Here is a 9,564-nt window from a genome sequence, read left to right on the forward strand (position 1 = left end):
GAGGAGCCCACGCTGGAGCAGGTTTGCTGGCAGGACTTGTGACCCTGCAGGGGTCCCACGCTGGAGCAGTCTGTGCCTGAAGGACTGCAGCCCGGGGAAGGGACCCACGCTGGAGCAGTTCCTGAGGAACTGCAGCCTGTGGGAAGGACCCACGCTGGAGAAGTTCATGGAGGACTGTCTCCCATGGGAGGGACCCCACGCTGGAGCAGGGGATGAGTGAGGAGTCCTCCCCCTGAGGAGGAAGGAGCGGCAGAGATAACGTGTGATGAACTGACCCCAACCCCCATTCCCCGTCCCCTTGCGGCGCTGGCAGGGGAGGAGGTAGAGAAAATTGGGAGCAAAGTTAAGCCTGGGAAGAAGGGAGGTGTGGGGGAAAGGTGTTTTAAGACTTGGTTTCATTTATCATTATCCTACCCTGATTTGATTGGTAATAAATCAAATCAATTTTCCCCCGAGTGGAGTCTGTTTTGCCCATGACTGCAATTGCTGAGCGATCTTCCTGTCCTTACCTTGACGCACGAGCCTTTCATTATATTTTCTCTTCCCTGTCCAGCTGAGGAGGTGGAGTGATAGAGTGGCTTTGGTGGGCACCTGGCATCCAGCCAGGGTCAACCCACCACTATTATATACCTTCTGGCAGTTGTCATAGTAATGCTAACCAGGTTTTCTTTGCATTATTTTCATATGATGCATGAAGAAAATATTGCACGGTGCTATATAAAAGATGGATACTTTCTATCAATTTACAAGCAGTTGTCCCCCAGGAACATTTATACACATTCTTATTTTTATGATGGTTTATTGATGGGTTGGTATTGCTGCAGTACAGCAAGAGTCTGAGTGCTCTTCTAGGAGTAAATGACAACATGCACACACACACATAGACACACACAGATCCTTTGTTCTCTCTCTGCTGATGTAGAATTTAAAATACAGAAAACCAGGCATCATCTTCTTGTGGGTTATCAACTTGCAAGGCTTGTCTACTCCCCCTATGCTGAGCATACTCTTTTCCCCTCCCCTTTCCCTTCCTGGTCCTGGAAAAAAAAAAAAAGAAAAAAAGATGGAAAATAAGGGTAAAAAAAGAAAAAGAAAGAAAAAAAAAGAACTTGGCCTATTGCTGTAAACTCTCAGTCCCTTAGATTCAAGCTTGATCCTCATTCCCTGCCCATGATGCAGAAAATTTTCCCAGTTGTCACTGATCCCCAGAGGACCCCTCTTCTCCAACTTCCGTGGCACCAGACCTCAAACCAGTCTATTCAACCCTTCTGTGGTGGCACACACTGCTCACCCTTGTAGTATATGCTAAGCAGCTGGACACTTGCCAAGATGATAATTTAAATTATTTTTAAGACTCACTACATAGAATCATAGACTTATACAATAGTTTAGGTTGGAAGGGACCTTTAATGGTCATCTAGTCCATCAATGGATATGGAATTGTGTTTCAGGTCAGACAGCAGCATCTTCCATCTTGGACAAGATTTAAGGCTAAAAGAATATGTTTACTTCAAAACATAAATTTACAATACAGGTCATTAGAAAAATAAATACATACATACATACTTACATGTATAAATAAAGTGAGATACTAAGTTCTGTTAACATTATTAAGGTTATTTTGGATTAGTTACCTTTTAATCATTATCTAATTACTAAGTTGTAAACATCATCTAGATATGATATTGGCTGTTTCAATATGTCAGCTCTTTATCTGTCTTTCTCTTACAGTAAATTGAACTTTCTAGCTCTCCTCTTAGAAAAAGGTTACTTTGCTTAAGATGACTACTGCTGTCCTCCCTCCTCTACATCACTACTCTCCTTATTTCCAAGGGGTGTGGAAAGATGCTTCGAAGGGACTTTTCTCCTCTGCTGCCCCTTAGTCATTCCCTGTTCCTGTGACTGGGGTTTCTGCTACTGTGATGGAGTGATGAGAGTTTTACCTTCCCTCCTCATCCCCCGGGTTCTTTTATTAGTACAGGTACCAGCAATCTTTATTATACATTCTATGCTTCAGTCTTCTTGTTTCTATTAGAACTTTAAGAAGACAGACTGTGCAACTTCATACATTTTTTAATGAGAAATTGTACCACGTAGTCTTACATTTATAACTAGTAATATTCTGTTAACAGAGTATGAAGACCAAGCATGGTACTACAGATGTTGAAATTAGGAGTGGAATACCTTAACTGGCAAACACATTGACTTCTGCCTGCAGACTCTTGGAGTTATGAGCTTTCATCTGGAATATCTTGCTATACTCCTATAATCTTTTTCTTGTAGTATCCATAAGGCTAGGGTCTCATTTTCAAAGCAATGCACAAGGTGTCCCGAGCAAAGTCCTTTACTGGCATATGGACCCTGAGACTGCCTTCTGCCCACAGCTTCCCCAAGGCACTTTTTTCTGAAAAAATTTGCTTGTGACTCCTCTTCTGCATGCCATTGCATGTGTGCAGTGTCCCCATGTTCTCATTGTATCCAACATGCGGTTTTGCCGAGTCTCTTTACTGTGTGAGTCAATAGAAGAAACTACAAGTTATCCATGAGAAAGATCCTACAAGAGATCCTTGGGTCGCAAAAAATTGCAGAAGCCATTCTGCAAACTCACCTGCAGCAGCTCATCTCTAAAGATATGATAAAATTGTCCAACCATTTTCTGCTAGCATTAACAGGCATTCCTGTATTTCTATTTGCTGCATTTTTAATTGTAGAAGTAATGAAAACTTGCAGTAAGTTGTGAAGTTGAAGCTTTTCTCCTGCTCTGTGTTTTGGCACTACACCAGTTCTTGCCACCTCATTCCTTGAGCAACAGTATATTAAGCAATGTGACAGATGTTAGTCACGTGTGGTCTCTTTCTTTTTAGTTGCTCACTTTATGTCACTTTCAATCCTCAGGTGGTGTAAATTAGAGCAGCACCATAGATTGATGACGGCTTATGCCAGGGGACAAATCTTTCTCTTAAACCTGAACGATAAAAACCCTTCTGAAACAAATTTGAAAAATCTCCTCCCTTGGCTTTTTATTTTATTTTAGAACAAAAGGCTTGAAATAACTGTTTGCAGCACTCCTTCAAATGCTAAGTAGCTCTTTTACATTTCTTCCTAAGCATGTACGCACACACAAATTTTGGAACTAAAATAAAAAGATGAAAAAGAAAGGGTGAGTAGTCTTGAATGATTCAATAAACTGTGAAAGACTATGAATTATGGAAAAGCAGAATGAAATGATTAGAGACCTAGAAGCCAGGAAGATGACACCCACCTTTTAATGTCAAAACTAAATGGACCCATTTATAATCCGAGATTACCTTTGATTTTTCTCATGCTTGGTATTTTCACGAATTGCAAGTTTAAATGTACATACAGCTGTGTTGATTCGTTATCTCTTCCCACCGATTTTCACACACATTTAATGTGGGTCTAACCCCATTGCTTTTGACAGTCTATTGACTTCATTGGCTTCCTGCTGATCTGAGCTGCTGTTAGTGAGACAGGAATCAGGTCCTGCCTCGCAGCGGTGTCTCTCTTGATGAATTTTTGAATGCAAACCTCTTCCCATTCTAAGAAGGCCATTCAGTCATCTCAGATGGCATTCTGTTGAGCAATTCTCCCTCCTTCAAGCAGCTGAGCACACTGTGAAATCAGAGAGGATGAAATTGGGGCTGGAGACAATCTCATTTTCTTTTCTTAAAGCACAGGTTGTTGCTAGCAGAAGCATCCTCTGGTGAACATTCTCATAATCAGTAAGACTGACACATAGTTGTCCTAGAACCAAACCAATTAACCTTTTGGGGGTCACTTCAGATACATCATACATATCTTTTCCTCCTCCCCACTCTGTTCTTGGTTTTGTTCATTTCTTTGTCCGATCCATGAAGGCTGCTGATACATATACGTTCACTGGGAGAAGCCTGGGCTTGGCCAATTGTCATTTCACACCATAGTTGGTGCTCCAAGCTCAAGTTCTGAATTATTAACATGCAGTGAAAAGGTAGTCTTGTTCCCAAATATTTAAGAATTATCTTGCTGATTTACATGATACCCATTTAGGCAACTGCAGCAATTCCTTTGAAGCACTTTACCTTGCATGTCTCGGCAGCGAGGACGGCTGTGGTGTGTGCCATCTGCCGCACATCGTTCAAACAACGTCGTGGCCATGGTGGGATTGCACTGAGGGCTTTGATGTGCTCTGGAGCACAAAAAGAGGTTTGATGCACTCTAGGGAACGGACATAGAGAAGCCCTGGCATGAATGGCATTAAAGACTACAGCTGGTCAAAGCACAGATGGTATAAATGACAGATTCCCCTTTGCTGGTGGCATATAAAGGTTTGTTGGAAAGACCCAGGACTGCAGCGAGGGAATGGAAGTCTGACGTAAAAAATGCATAAACTCTAGGGTCTTGCACTAGTTCTGATAAATAATTTCTTTGCAGCTTGCAGCTCTATTAACATAATTTAAACTGGGGTTTTTATGCAGTAACTCTACTCAGATTGTCTCAGAGGGGCTGCTAATGTGCTGTTCCCCTTTTCAAAGCTATTTAGTGTGGAAAAGCCCAGAGGGCTGTAAGGAGACTTGAATTGGGGCCCGGTGGTAAGCAGCATTGCTTGCCTATGGCTTCAATTCTGGGAACGCGTCAATGCGGCGTTATTGCTTTGTTGTGACTTAGGCTTTGTATTCCACCATTGTAGCGCAGAAAAACAACAATAAAAGATTTCACTATGGGAGGTGAAAATGAATTCCAGTCTAGTTTGTCTCTTCCCTGTAGCAAGACAACCACTCATTTATATGACTAAAAAGGACAATTATACCGTTTTCTAATCCATACAGTTTATGCTGTTTGTTTATTATTTTAATTGGCAGCGAACGTTAGGCACTTATGTAGACACTGGGAAAAAAAGAAAAAAGCTTTTTCAATAAAGTATTCACCGTAGCTGTATCTCCATAAAGGACAACTTGTACTGTGGGAAAGTACCCCTGACTACAGATGGATTGGAAAATGTGCTGGTTTGATGGTGCTAGGGATATTCTGGAGCAGGCTCTTCCCAGTAGGATTTTGTTATTCACAGAACTTTGTAGAGTTCAGTGCATAAAACTTGAATAATACATACTTGGGAAAGAACAGCCAGTTCTGGCGAAGGGAAATGTCTTTTTCTATGACAAATGGTATTTCAGACCAAAAAAAGAGAAAATTTTCTTGTTGCTTTTTTTTCATAAAAACTCTTACTTTTCCATTGAGTGGAATGGGAAGGCATTAAAGTGAGAGCTTGCCTATAAAGCTCCCTTTCTGACCAGCTTTACTAGCCACACTGGTAAAGAGTTCAAATTGGAAATGTTTATTAAAAATTAGAAGCTTTTGCATTTGCAAAATAAATGAATAAATAGAAAACAAATTGGCTGAAGTAGGCAAGTAGTGATTTTGATCATCTTCTGCAGATGCTTGAGGGAGATCAGTTTAAATCACGGCTAGGAGAATTTCTATAAGCTGGCCCAAACGAAAGAAAAGTTAACTTACTATAACGTAAGAAAAATGCCACTATTGTCCGCTTCAGACTGCCTTTAGAGCCAAGGCCATATTTGGAAAGTGGTTGTTAGCTCAAATGTTAGAGGCTCACACGTGTGATTGTGAAGATCTTCAGCTACACGGCTGGGTCAAGGCCATACAAGAGCGGTCTTTCAGTAAAATGACTGTAGGCTTAAACAACAGCAAAGCAGTGAACTTGCTGACACCCTGGGTACCTTCCAGCAGCTGGAATCTGGATCAGCTAAAGAAAATATTAAAACTTTACACTGTTATCATCAACAGTAAAATTTCCCTGCCCTATTGCATAAACACTCAAAAAAGGAAACCGCTTGGGACAATCCCTTTGAGTAGAGAGAATTAATTTGGCAAAGAAAATGTTCTTAACTGTGGGGTCCTGGACCCTTGCTTTGTAAAAGCAGCAGTGACAGCCAAGTTGACTGCTCTCTTCACTTGCAAGAGAAGACAAACTAAAAGGAGCATTTTTAAATGTAGAAACATAGGTTGTATAACATCTATAACGTAACAGAAACTTATAGTATAGTATATGATATATGTATAAATAGATGTAAAATATATGTGTATGTGTACATGTATAAATATATATATTCTGTACAATCACTCGGTGTACATGTATGCTTGTAGCTAGAGCTGGCAACTTACTGTACAGTGAAATTTCATTAAAAAATAAGGCTTTGTTAATTTCTAAAATATTTTTAATTTCCTGTTAATTTTATTATGATTTTATGTGATCTAATGAAAGAGGTCCCTATCCGTGGCAAGGGGGTTTGGACTAGATGATCTTTAAAGGTCCCTTCCAACCCAAAGTGTTCTATGAGTCTATGATTTTATTGGTGTAAATTCAAGAGAAATATGGAAAACCTGGTTAGAAGTGAGCATCTCTATTTTTGTACTTGAAATGATTCCTTTTGTTCTAGAATGTCAATTTTTTTCAGAGTTGTTCTTTTTTTTTTCCTAAATTGAGGATTACTTAGAATCAACAATTCTCAGACCAAACAGAAATTGCATTTATTCAAAAATGTACTGGCATTTATAAGATGCTTTATTTTTAAATTTGGTGTTTGGTAAAATATATATATCAGTTTACCATATGTTTATGCCAACAGAAATAATTTTATTCTCACTTGCTCCAAATTGTCTGCAGGCTGAAAAATCATGTACTCACACAGTAATCTTTACAACAGCAGCCTGGCTATTTGTCTTGAGCTACCAACTGGAAAAGAAAAACTAATAGCATCTATATAGCAGTTAATGTGCACTTGTATTTAATTGGTATCAGCAACATTGTTAAAAAGAAAATTAAGTAAGTAGCCATTTAAGTAAGCAGAAATCTTCATTGTTGTTAGGTTGAGATTGTTGTTGTTGTTGTTATGCAGGACTCATAAGCTGGGAATAACTCTAGTACCAAACCCCAACATAAATCAGTTCTTGAAAGCAATATTGTTCAACACCATCTTGCTTTTCGGCTTTCATTTTAGATCTACTGGAGCTTGGATACAAATAGATCATTTATATTCACACATTTATTTTTAAATAGTTTCATAATGAAAACTCTGTTCCCTTCCATTGGTGTGTGCATGCTTCGCTATTATAAACTAGAATGTGTGGAAGATTAGTTGCTCCTACTTGTAATGTAAATTGCGTAGTGTACCAAAAGCATTGCTTATCCTCTGTAAATATTTTATTTGAATTTAATACTCTTGTAAAACTGTATTAACAGTCTTCCCCTGATTATTATTGTTTGTTTTCTTTTTCTTTTCTCAGCTCCCCCTTTTCAAGTCTGGGGGAAAAACATGTTAATTCACAGTGGAATTTGCATAAATATTTAAAGTGGCTACATTTGGCATTAGTGGGACTGTTGCACTAGAAAACCTGGGGTAAAGATGCACTACTTAACTGTTATACAGGTAGATCACTTCAAGGTTAGGCATGTAAGATAAATGTAGGTCAGCGATACCAAAAAAAAAATTATTGTTTATCACAGCAATGATAAGAGATGATGAAATCATTTTAATCTATTGTTTTCAGAAAGTACAAAAGTTCAAACTGGTTTTAGTTGTGCAAACTGAGGTCTAAAATTGTCAAGCTTCAGGCCTTGCCGAAGAAGTTATCTGTTTTGAAAATGGTATTTTAAAGAAAAAATGGCATTCCTTTGTGTCTATTCTGACCCAGCCTTCCTATTGTAAAGACTAGACAAGAACAGCTGGACAAGCTCTGAACCACAACATTACGAGTGAATTGGAATAACTATTCATATTTCCTCTATTCTTGTTGTTCATAGCTTTCCTTAAGGGGGGGATGTAGATTTTTAGACTGATTTGACATGAGGTATGACATAGGTTACATGTCAAATCAGAGTTTAAATCAGAATGGCTTTTTTTGCTCACTTGCTACTTGAATAAATAAAAAGTCACATCTGACAACTGGGAGAACTTTCAGTAAATTCTTATTTACGAGGAAAATAAAAAGTGATGTTAAAGAAAAAATGGATACAAATTTACAGTATTTCTCAAATATTTAAAAATTTTGAATTTCCAGATGTTGGAATTTTGTTCAAAGTTGCTGAATAGGAGGAGTGGAATCATTTTGTATTGTTCATACCCAAAGACAACTTGAGAAATTAAATATACCAGGAACATAGGTTACTGGCGTTCAATTTGCATACCGAGCACTTACAGAATATTTAACAGCTGCAAATGGTGTCCTCATCTCTGTCAATTAAAATACAATAATTCTGTTTTCAACAGCAGAGTCAAAACTGAAAAAAGTGATGGATCTGAATGTGAATGCTGGAAGCTGGAAATGGGCGCGTGTTGAAGGGAATTGCTCAAAGGGTTGAAGTGCGTAGTACTCAGAAGTGGTTTTCTTGTTGAAGAACAAGTATATAGCAATTTAAAAGAAGTGAGGTCTTCATATAAAGAAGAATTATCAATATTATAAAACCCCTAGTGTTTTACAGCTATTTTTTTTTACACCATTTCACAAGAGCAGTCATTGAAAACGATTTTACTAAGAAAGTGCCTTTTGCCTCATACTACGTACCACACTAAATGTCTAACTTTATCATTTTGAAAGTGCTGTTTCCCTTTCCCCTCCTCTACCTTTTAAACACCTATACAAATTTATTTCAGTCCATAAGGGTGACAAGGGGATCCTTTTTCAGAATCAGGTGTTGCCTGTGAAAACGCTTCCTGCAGCAGCATTGCCTTTGACTGATGCTCTCAGTGGTCCTTCCTCAAAGCGTTGAGGTTTCTCAGGAGGTTTCACTGGTCTTGCTGATGATGCGGTCAGTGTTAAACAGATGAGCCTGGGGGTGTATATTACTCTTCACTGCCTTATTGCTAAATACCGTGCGTGTGCAGAGATAAGGAAGGTCTGCTGTCGAAGTTTATAACAAATTGGTAGGAGTGGTAGGGGTCAACGCTGTTCAAGCTGTAAGACATGGCAGTGCTGTGAACACAGAACCCCTCCTGCTAAGTGATAAGTGCTATTTGCAGAATAGCGACCCACTCAGATTTGCCATCATTCAATATTATGAACCGTGCCAAGGAAAACGAAGCTGCAATGGTTCTGTTTATTAACTGCTTTGGCAGCTGCCATTCTGCCATCGGATGTTTCATGGGACAAATGTTTGCTTTTCAGTGGTGTATGCTGTTTGACTTCAGCACTGGTTTGGGGAGAAGGCTTGTACCTGAGAATACAGTTTTAACCAAGAAAGAGAAAACTTCATAAATGTTGATCTTCAGCACAGACTATACCTTGGCAAATTGTCAATGCACAATAATGTTTGTAGGTTAATTAGTTAGGGATCACTTGTGTCTCAGAGGTTTAAATTCAGCTCTGAATTGCTCATCAGGCAGTCCAATTGATTTTGGTGGAATTACAGAAGGTCTAAGAGTCAAATTTGCCCTGAGAACAGATAAAATATGCAAGAGAGATTCAGTGCAACACAAACCGTAGCCCACTGGCTTATTACTGAAAACTCACTCAGCTTTATTGCCCTCAAGGGTGTGCAGGGAGGGC

This window comes from Aquila chrysaetos, chromosome 19 (genome assembly GCF_900496995.4).
Source record: "Aquila chrysaetos chrysaetos chromosome 19, bAquChr1.4, whole genome shotgun sequence".
Taxonomy (NCBI): domain Eukaryota; kingdom Metazoa; phylum Chordata; class Aves; order Accipitriformes; family Accipitridae; genus Aquila; species Aquila chrysaetos.